Below are 10,643 nucleotides of genomic sequence, written 5' to 3'. Positions count from 1 at the left end.
CGTGAGCAAGCCTTTGATTCTGTTGATAAAAGAGATTTAGCGAAGGTCTTATCCTTGTATGGTAAACCATACAAATAAATTAAAGTGATTAGTGCAGTGTTCAAGGATAACACTGCTGCGGTTAAAGTAGCAAATGCGGTTAGCAGCTGGTTTAGTATTAAATCAGGAGTTTAGCAGGGTTGTGTTCTATCCCCCTTTATACGTATCATTTTTATGGACTTTGTCCTAAGGACAAAGGAAAAATAGGGAGGAAAGACTTTCTGGACTTAGATTACGGTGATGATTTAAGCATCCTAGATGAAAGCGTAAGCAGAATGAAAGAACACCTTTAGAGGTTTTGCAAGTTCAGGAAGCTAAAAAAAGTTATGCACGGATAGACCAGGCGGTTCCGGTAAAAAATTTGCTTATAAGAACTTATAACACTTTCTAAGTGGAAAAAATCACCAATTACAATTTTTGGCTTATACAGGAATAGCAACAACTGTATTGCCATTTGAACAAACAAAATACAATACCTTTGTCTTGAAAGTCCCCCTTTCCTCAAATTCAATTTTCGGCATAAGACCTGATTCAAACAAAGGTTTATAATTGGCTCAACTAAAAGTTTCCCTAGTCGAAGAAGCACCCGGGCTTCCCACAAATGGCTTACAAAATATGAATTAGTTGTTACGGTCCATTGTAAATCCAAAATTGCCATTTGGTGAGGAAATTCTAATTGCTGGAGGTGATTTCCGATAGTGCTTACCAGTTCAACCTCGAAGAAACTGCAGTAAAACCCTCGATTTGTCATTAAAAAAATCATCTTTGGAGGTATTTCAAACATACTTTCCTTTGAAAAAACTTTGCAGGTCGATCTTGAACGGAAAAAAAATATAGAGCTTGATACTGAACAGAAAAAAAGAGGGGTCGAAGCAGAACACAAAGTATTTCAAAAAGACATCCTCAAACTGGGAAATGAACATTTTTCTGAAAATGACCTTATTGATATCAAATTACGGGAAGACATAATTTCCGGTGGCAATCTAATTGAGAAAATTTTGAAGAATGTTTGTCTAAACAAAGTATTAATTTAATGAAGGATCGACTTAATTCTAGCTTCAATCAACAAAGAAGTTAGTAAAATAAATATGATAATTGTGAATCACCTCCCAGAAGAATACAAGTCGTATGAGAGTTACAATTCTGTAAAACATAAAAAAAGGAGGTATTGAATTTACTCCAATATTCCTAATAAAATAAAGAAAAATAAACCACTTCAGTTAAAATTAAAGAAAAATACTACAGCTATGCTTGTGCGTAACTGTAATATTTACCACCACTTGATATAAAAATAAGGATAAATATTACAGTTATGCTTTTTTGTAACTTAGATACTACAAAAGAGATGTGTATTGGGACCTGCCTTATTATTACTGAATTATGTAACAACTTAATTAAGGCAAATTTAACTACTGGAGAGAAATCAGGAAACGAAGTTTGTATTTCTCGAGTTACAGTCTAATCTAGTAAAGTTAAAGTTGGATGTACTGTTCAATGACATCAACTTCAGCTTTGACCCGCATATGCAATGACTATGCATAAGTCGTGGGGACAAACTTTTGAATTTGTAGGTGTTGACCTTAGTTCTCTTGTTTTCAATTATGGTATACGTGGCATTTTCTTGTGTTAAAAAACAATGTACCTTAAAACTTCTGCTACCACCTGAAAAACAACCGATGAACATATTATGAAGTGTAGAAGGAGGTCCTGACAACCACCAAAAAAACTTCTTATTATTAGAATTATGTTTATTTTCCTATTTAAATAAATAATTAACAATTATTTATGTATATGTTTATCGATTTTTCCTTGAAAATGGTTACATATTGACATTTCAGGTCACAAAAATGATCTAAACAGGTCAAAACTTTATGAAAGAATTTCTATTTTCCCTAGGTGACGCCTTATTTTACCATCAAACCTATGGTGACGTCCTGACATCCAGAAGAGGCTGCGGTTAGAAGACAAATGACAATGAGAATCCACATACAGAAGCCTGCCTTGTTTTGAGTGTCAGGGCCCAGTAGCAAAGCCACCGTGTTCTTGGTACTATCAGTATATTTATATTAAACTGTCTATCCATTTTCATTTGTTTTTTTACAGTAAATTGCGATTCAATTTTTGGTCTTCAGAAGGCAATTGGGGTGTCAGTCCTTTACTTTTATAGCTCTTTACTTTTCTTTGAAAAGCTTATTTTTTCGAATTTTTTCTTATAATAATTTATGTTATTTGTTTATTAACATATACTTTCATATGAAAAAAAGAAAAGAGAATCAATGACAGTCTGTAAAATATTGTCTACAATTTGAATTTGTTTCCATTGCAGGATCCGATACATACTATCTCCAGTAGCAGCTGATAAAATAGAATTTAGAAATTCCATGTCTTGGTAATTTTTATTGGTCTAAATGTTGTCCATGCCATGTAATTCTACCCATAAACTAAAATTTTGACCCTCTATTGACATCATATTTAACTTGGATGCAATAATGCGATAAGCACGCTTTCCGTCAGGATCTTCAGATAAATTAATTCGTCACGTATGCCGAATGAAATACTCTGCGGACTGATTTTTGAATCTTTACCAAAGACCTCTTGGATCTGCAAGATTTCCAAAAACAAAAATCTGTGCGAAGAGTATTCGCATTACAGAAGGCATTATGGACAGTGCCGATTCTACGATGGCATAAAACCACTGTTCTTCGTCGAGTTCAACTCCATGAGCATTCATTATGTCATTAATGCTTTATAAGTGGAATGATATCCATATCATCATTAGTTACAGCAATCATAATGATTGTATTGATTGTATACATTAATGCCTTGCGCTTAGTTCAAAATCTGCAACAGCTAACCCTGAAAGATCCAACTTACTAATGTAAGTCATTCCTGAGGTATTGTTGTGTCACCCTTTTGACAATCTACATGCTCAGAGTTCGTTTTTATTAATTTCAAAATCTGTATAAGTATTTTTTGAAATTAGTTCAACATCCTCCATGACAAGCTCTGTAAGTTCTAACTTCTCACACCAAACTGCTCTCTAAGATGTTTCTATTTTGCCATTTTAACAATTTGCATGCATACTGCGTTGTGTGGTTCAGTTCAATTTTCTTCCTCAATATTTCTTTAAAATTTCACCTTGATACTAGTAGCAGCAGTAGTATTAACACGTTGGCTTTTGGTCAGTTAGACATCCTTCTCAACAAGCTCTGGAAATTTTACTTTAATACTATTAGCTGTTCATAGAACATTGCCGATATGTCCTTCTGATGACTACTATAACAATAGTTCTAATGTAGTTCAACTTGTGCCTCAGCACTTCCTGAGATTTTCATCTTAAGACTCTTAGCTTTACAAGAAGCTGCAAAAGGAAGTAGCAGTTGGAGTAGTAGTAGTAGTAGCAACGGTTTTGGTGATAGTAGCGTGCATATTTTTCCTTTTGGTCAATTGATCACCCCCTTTAAGCATTCTATGAAAATTAAAACTTGCTACTCAAATCCATTCTTCAGATTTGCATTATTGACAATTTGCATGCATATAGTGTCTCTTGATTTAGGTCAAATGTTTTCTCAATATTATCTCAAATTTTCATATTTGTATGCTTTGCCTCAATTGTACTAGTATCACAGTGGTAATGGTTGTAGTAGCATTAGTAGTGTCGTATTAGTAGTAGTAGTAACAGCAGTGGAAGCAGTATTAATAGCAGTAGTATTATGACCATGATACCTTTTGGGCAGGTGAATATCCCCTTTATGACACCCCCAAAAATTTCATGTTGATACGGCCAAAAATTCCACAAATACTGCTGATGCACCCTTGTAACCCCCGTTCACCTTAATATTCTTATCTTTATAAGTAGTTGTAATATAAACGGTAATATGAATAGTTTAGCAGTAATAGTAGCTGTAGTAAAAGCATCAGTGGTAGCAGTATTAGTAGTTGAAAGAACGTAGTCGCTTTTGGTCAATTGATCTCCCGCTTTAAGAAGTCTCTGAAAGTTAGGACTTTAAGAAGTCCTAATGCTAAAATTCATTCTTGAAATACGCCTTTTTGACAGCCTGCATGCACATTAAGTGTTTAGATTTAGTTCAAATTTCCCCTCAGTAGTCTGGCAAATTTTCACTTTTATAAAATTAGCCTTGATAGTACTAATATTATAGCCGTAGTTGTAGTAATAGGAGCAGAAGTAACAGTAAGTGTTGTATTAGTAGTAGTTCTAACATTAGTAGCAGCAGTGTTAATAGCTGTATTGCATGTACATGTTACCTATCGGTCAGTAAAAAATCATCAAGATTCATCTTGATAACGTAAGCTGTTCAAAGATATTATTGATATGCTCTTTTGACAATCTGTATGCACGTAGTATGTTTTAATTTAGTTCAACTTTCCCTCCACATTTCCTCAGATGTTCATTTGAATATACTCAGCCTTGGAAGAACTCGCTAAAGAAGAAAAAGTTTCACTGGTAGTGATCATAGTGGTAGCATGAGTAGTAGTGGTAGCATGCAAATATTGACTTTTGGGTCAACTGAGCATTTTCTATATTATTTCCTGAAAATCCCAAATTAATATACACAGTCACCCCTAAGTAACGACCTTTTGAAAACGCGTTTGCACATAAAATATTTTGATTTAGTGTTACACTCCCCTCTAAATTCTCTGAAAGGCTCTCAATAACATATACTATATGCAAATGGACGAATTACATAAATTACAGCCCATGCCCTTTGAGCTGTGGGGGTGGGTTTGACATACCCAAAGACACAGTTATTGGACCTTTCAACCATGCTAAAACAAATGAAAATCTCAAAATTTACATTGGACCTGCTCGGGAAAAAGTATGGGGACTGGTTGCCCTTCAATCATGTTTGACTCTTTAAAATAGGACTTTGAATTTCCAATCGAATAAGCTCCTTTTGAAGTTTGTAAGACAACTCCTTCTGTTCAAAGTGCTTTAGTGAAAAGAAAATAATGAAACAAATAATGCAATATGCCCACATTGCTCTTTACTTAGAAAGGACTATAGCGCTGCCTATGATTACTTTGTGGGGTTTAGATATATATATGTATAATATATATATATATATATATATATATATATATATATATATATATATATATATATATATATATATATATATATATATATATATATATATATATATATATATATATATATATATATATATATATATATATATATATATATATATATATATATATATATATATATATATATATATATATATATATAGTTGCCAAACCGTCGTGAAATGTGGCATTTACTTTTGATTGTTGCCTTACTGTTGTTATCACATAGAATATTTATAGACGGAAGCATACTTCCCAATGAAAAACTTTTGTTAACTACTGCTAAAAAAAATTCCTGAATTAATAATCTGCAAAATTTTTACCGATTTCTAAAATTTGTTGACTTTCTTCTAATCCTTGTTGGCTAAAAGACAAGCTATTTGAAAATACTAAAGTTCAAGTAAAATTTGTAATACAAAACTTAGACTAACTGATAAGATAGCCATGGTAACATAGATAAAATGAAAGTGATACATATGTTTGGTTAAATCTGTTGTTTTTTTATAGTACTTCAGACCAATAAATCCTTTTGAACTGAAATACAAAATTGTTTTGATGTACTTCATTAAGAACACAAACCCATCAAAGTGATATGCTGAGTTGACTACAGGTTAGAAAACTGCTTCTACTAATGACTGGCGAATGGTAAGTGTATATAAATATATATATATATATATATATATATATATATATATATATATATATATATATATATATATATATATATATATATATATATATATATATATATATATATATATATATATATATATATATATATATATATATATATATATATATATATATATATATATATATATATATATATATATATATATATATATATATATATATATGCATATATATATATATATATATATATATATATATATATATATATATATATATATATATATATATATATATATATATATATATATATATATATATATATATATATATATATATATTTATATATTTATATAGATAAATTTAATGACTTACCTCACTTTCCTTTTGTCCTAACCTGATTCATCAGTAAAAAAAAATTTGTACAAACCCTTTTTTTTCTGTCTAATACTGGAGGTACATTTCTCTATTTTTTCCCTAAGAAAAATATATTACTGCAAGAACTAGTTTCCGCAAAATTATTCCACGTATCTTATACATTGTCGGATTTGGAGCTTTTCCCTTCCATATCCAACTATTCCTGGAAAGTTCCTCTGAAATTTACGTCCTGTAGTCTACAAATGCCAAAACTTCCCGGACACTAGCAACAACTTCCTAAATGATTAGTGTTTTAAAACATTCAAAAGAGAAATTTAATCCAATAAAAATTATAAATATTATAAATTTTAAATATTATAAATTCAAAATATTGGTTTGTTTTCAGTTTTAGTGCTTCAAAAAAACTAGTTTAGACAGTTAGTATCGTAAGGTAATTAAAAACTATCGAGAATCAAAATTCATTAGGAAACAATAGTGATCAGCCCTATGTTGGATTATAAGATCGTATCAGGGGCGTATCAGCTCCACAAGGAAGGTGATATGTTTGGCCATTTCAGGGCGCCTTAAAAGGGTGGAGGGGAGCATCTAAACCCCAAGAAATTACAAAGTCTAAGATTTTTATATTAAACAACAATCAAATGACCTAAACTTTATTGTTTCTCTTCTGTAGTGCTTAAAGTGCCACATGACAGATTATTTTCAATGTCCTAATTCCTTTGATTTAAATAACCCCGTCTTTCTGACTGTTAAAAATCTTTTTGCACTTTCTCATTTGGTATTAAAATAGACAGAAACGTTCATGAAGAATAAGAAAGCTATGAATACATCTTAAAATAAAATGTAAAAGATGGAGGACAATGTTGACAAGAACGTTCTCATAGAAAAATGAACTTCAAAATAGAGAAAACTTACGAAAGGAATATGTCATTTGAGTTCTGATATATTTTGGGGATTGGTTTTCCCTATGGATCTATCCAAAGAAAATTAAAATATTAATTCAGCCTTATCTATTCTTAAGAATGTGTTTCTTTCATCACCAGTGACATTTACCCTTTCAGTCCAAGACGGAGCGATATTTAAAGCAATTATTGTCATTGTCGTCGTTTTTACCATTGCTTTGACGTCGGTTGTTTGGGTCTATTGTATCTATCGCTCAAAAAAACAAAGAATCGTACCAGACAAAATGCTACCACCGGGTCTGAAGCTCCTTTACCTGAATTTACGATGTTTTATCCAGAAATGGTATTTTACTCCTTATGTCTAATGTATTGCTAGTGGTGTTGGTAGTGTTGTTAGTTTTGTTACACTAACCTTTGTTTTATTAATATAAAAGCAATTTTTACCTTGGGACCCTTAAGATAATAAAAATGTTTGCCTTTAGGTATAAAATTTGTTTATATTCATATAGTACAAGGTGCTTATATTATAGTCTTAAGAATAAAATCTGAAAAAAGAAATAAGGGTGGTGGTTCAGGGGCAACGTTCACAAACTTCACGGATCACTTCCCTGTCTCCTCGATTTAGCAAAAAAGCTTGCTTGCTTGGCATTAGTCACACAGAGCATGTAAAACCTTATTACCGTAAAACCTTTATTACCGGCAAGAGGTGCCGTATTATCATGCCTAGTCCCCAGTACACTGCATATCATCATGGCACCGTTTAAGCGAAATAATGAATACGAAATAACGTTAACCTACATCAAGGATTCTGAGGAGGAGAAATGATGGCTGCTGCAAAAAAAAACGCGTTGATATCTATTCTAAAAGCAAAAGAAACAAGCCAAAACTGCACATGATCAAGTGCTGTTTTTCTAGTTTTCCCCGGATTCTTTTTTTTGGTTCTGTGATTTTTTTAACCTAGGATTTTTGATAGCCAGCATTGGGCTTCTGCAGGGGAAACTACCAAAATTGTGAATAAACTTCAGTAAAAAAAACAAGCACCTCCAATAGCCTAATAAGGACAGTAAGTTGGCTATATTGCTAATTTTAAGTTATTCACATAATTTTAGAGAGCTTCCATATAAACAAGAATCAATGTAGGATAGGCCTAAAAACTTTAAATTTTGTTTACACATTGCAGGCTTTTCAAAATTTCAAGAAATATAACAGCCGTTGCTGCCGATAAAATGGCATTGCGGAGGTGTGTCACGTAAATAAAAACTGATGTCTTTGGGGTATCCTTCCTAACAAAATGGGGTAAACAATTTTGTGAATTGTCTTGTAACAAAAGTTTGCTTTTTTTTCACAGTGACAGATTTTACATTGAAAAATGCACAGAAAAGTGAAAATGGCAGGGGAAAATAGAGCCTAACCCAAAAAATTACAATGGGAAAATACAATCGCTAATACTAAATTTAGGTTTTTCCTATCATTTTTTGGAATCTTCATCAGTGTTTGGTCACTAATAGCTTGTCCACGCTATCCATTTTTTTGGACAAATTGGAGAGAAATAAAAGTAGTTATATCTAGTCTTTATTTATTCTGGGCCACATTCGAAATATATTGGTAGTTTTTAGTTTTCTTAATGGTACTTTTTTTTAAAACCAGTGCCTACTACCGTTTTTCTCAATTTCTTTTCATTTTCTGCCCTTCTGATTTATTGGTTCAGACAGATATCTGACACTCAACTCTTTACATTTTCTAAAGAAGTGGGTAGTCTTCATGTGTTCTAAAAGATGAGAATGCTAGATAGTTGCCACCTCAGCAATTATGAAAAATTACATCTCCCCAATACTGAATTTTTTTCTTTTTTTAGCTTTAGACCCTCCATAACAAAAAAATAGCTTTTACCAAAGCTGAAAATAGTTTGATTCTTAGTAACACTTTTTTACAATTTTCCTTGTTCCGTGGGAATACACTATATGCAAGCTAAAAAAAGAATCAAGACAGTTTGAATTTTGAAGGTACCCAAATAATTTTCACCTTCTTTCCTCCCCAAGAGAAAGTAATTAGTGATGTCTTTGTTTTCCCGCTCCCCTCCCCTTCCTTTCTTGCAAAGCCTAACCATACAAATTGGGTTTTGTAGTAAAAATAACTAAAGCGCGTATCAAAACCAAATTTTGAAGATTTTGAAGACATGAGGACTAGGTTTGGAAAAAATGCATTGGATTTCATGTACATCAGTTGTTTTTATTAGCCCATGGGTTATTTCTTTATATCAAATATCTATTTTTCACAATTATTGAGATAATGTGCACAAAGGCCCTGAGATAGGATGTTGTCTGGAAAAGGGGAGGGAAAAATGAAAAAGGAAACAAATGGTAAACTACTGTTAATATGAACATGAATAAGCTCTACGCTTGTCGGTTCTGTAAGGGCATACACTACTATGGCTGAGACTTTGCGCTTTTTAGTCCCAATTGAGCCATTAGCATTCTATGACTAAGACCTCCCCAGTTTCAGCAAGATTTAGAGATTTTGTTGTTCATTAAAAGCCCTAATACCCATCTATGCACCTCAGCTTTCCGGCCTGATTAAATAATTTCTACATCACCTAATTTCATGTTTTCTATTCCTGGGTTGTGATCCGTTCATGGGGATGCAAATGTTCAGCTAGAGCTTACCTCTTATTTTGCTAATATAGGGAAGGCAATTGCTTCCTCTGCAAGCTGTGCAACTTCTCGTTGTGATTTCAGAGGCTATATTGGACCCTCATGTTTAAAGTGGATGGTCTTGAATTCTCTTTCTGAATTCGAGGTAGCTCGTATCATGAATGCTCTTAAAGGATCATCCTCTTCAGGACCAGAAAAAATTCCCACAAGGGTTATCCGTGCCATTCTGCCTGCTATTCTGTCACTATTGATTAAGCTTGTCACTCTGTCTTTCGAGAAAGGAATTTTTCCGGAATCTCTCAAGGGAGCTAAGGTTAGAGTGCTGTATAAAGGTGGTTCTCGGATTGATTCTGCTAATTATAGGTCAATTTCTCTCCTATCTGTTTTCAGCAAAATTTTTGAGATGGCTATTCTATCCAGGCTTCTTAGTTTTCTGGATGCAAAAGAATTTTTGCATGATTTCCAGTTTGGATTCCGAGCGGGTCACTCTACGGAGCATGCTCGCGCAGCTTTCTCAAATTTCATTCATTAGGCAATAGATTCTGGTCATATCCCGGCAGCTTTATTTTTGGATGTTCGTAAAGCTTTTGACTCCTTGACTCATCGGATTCTTCTTTCGAAACTATCGCATATTGGTATAAGATCAAACGCTTTTTCTTGGTCTGATTCATATCTTTCTGGTAGGCTTATTTCAATTGATCCACTTTTCCGGAGCCCTTCTGAAGTATATTATGGCGTCCCTCAGGGATCTGTTCTTGGTCCCATTTTATTTCTGATTTATTTTAATGATCTGAATTCGGCGTTAAAAAACACCAGGCCTCTGGTATGCTGCAAGCTGTGTCATCTTGATGCTCAGTCGTGTTCCAATACTACTTCTAATGAAGATTTTCTTGTTGCTTGTGCTGATGATACCTCTCTTGGGATCCTTGGGAAGACGGAATGTGATATCAAGTCT

This window comes from Artemia franciscana, chromosome 2 (genome assembly GCF_032884065.1).
Source record: "Artemia franciscana chromosome 2, ASM3288406v1, whole genome shotgun sequence".
NCBI classification, from domain to species: Eukaryota; Metazoa; Arthropoda; class Branchiopoda; order Anostraca; family Artemiidae; genus Artemia; species Artemia franciscana.
The sequence above is the reverse complement of the archived record's forward strand: the minus strand, read 5'-3'. Positions refer to the sequence as shown.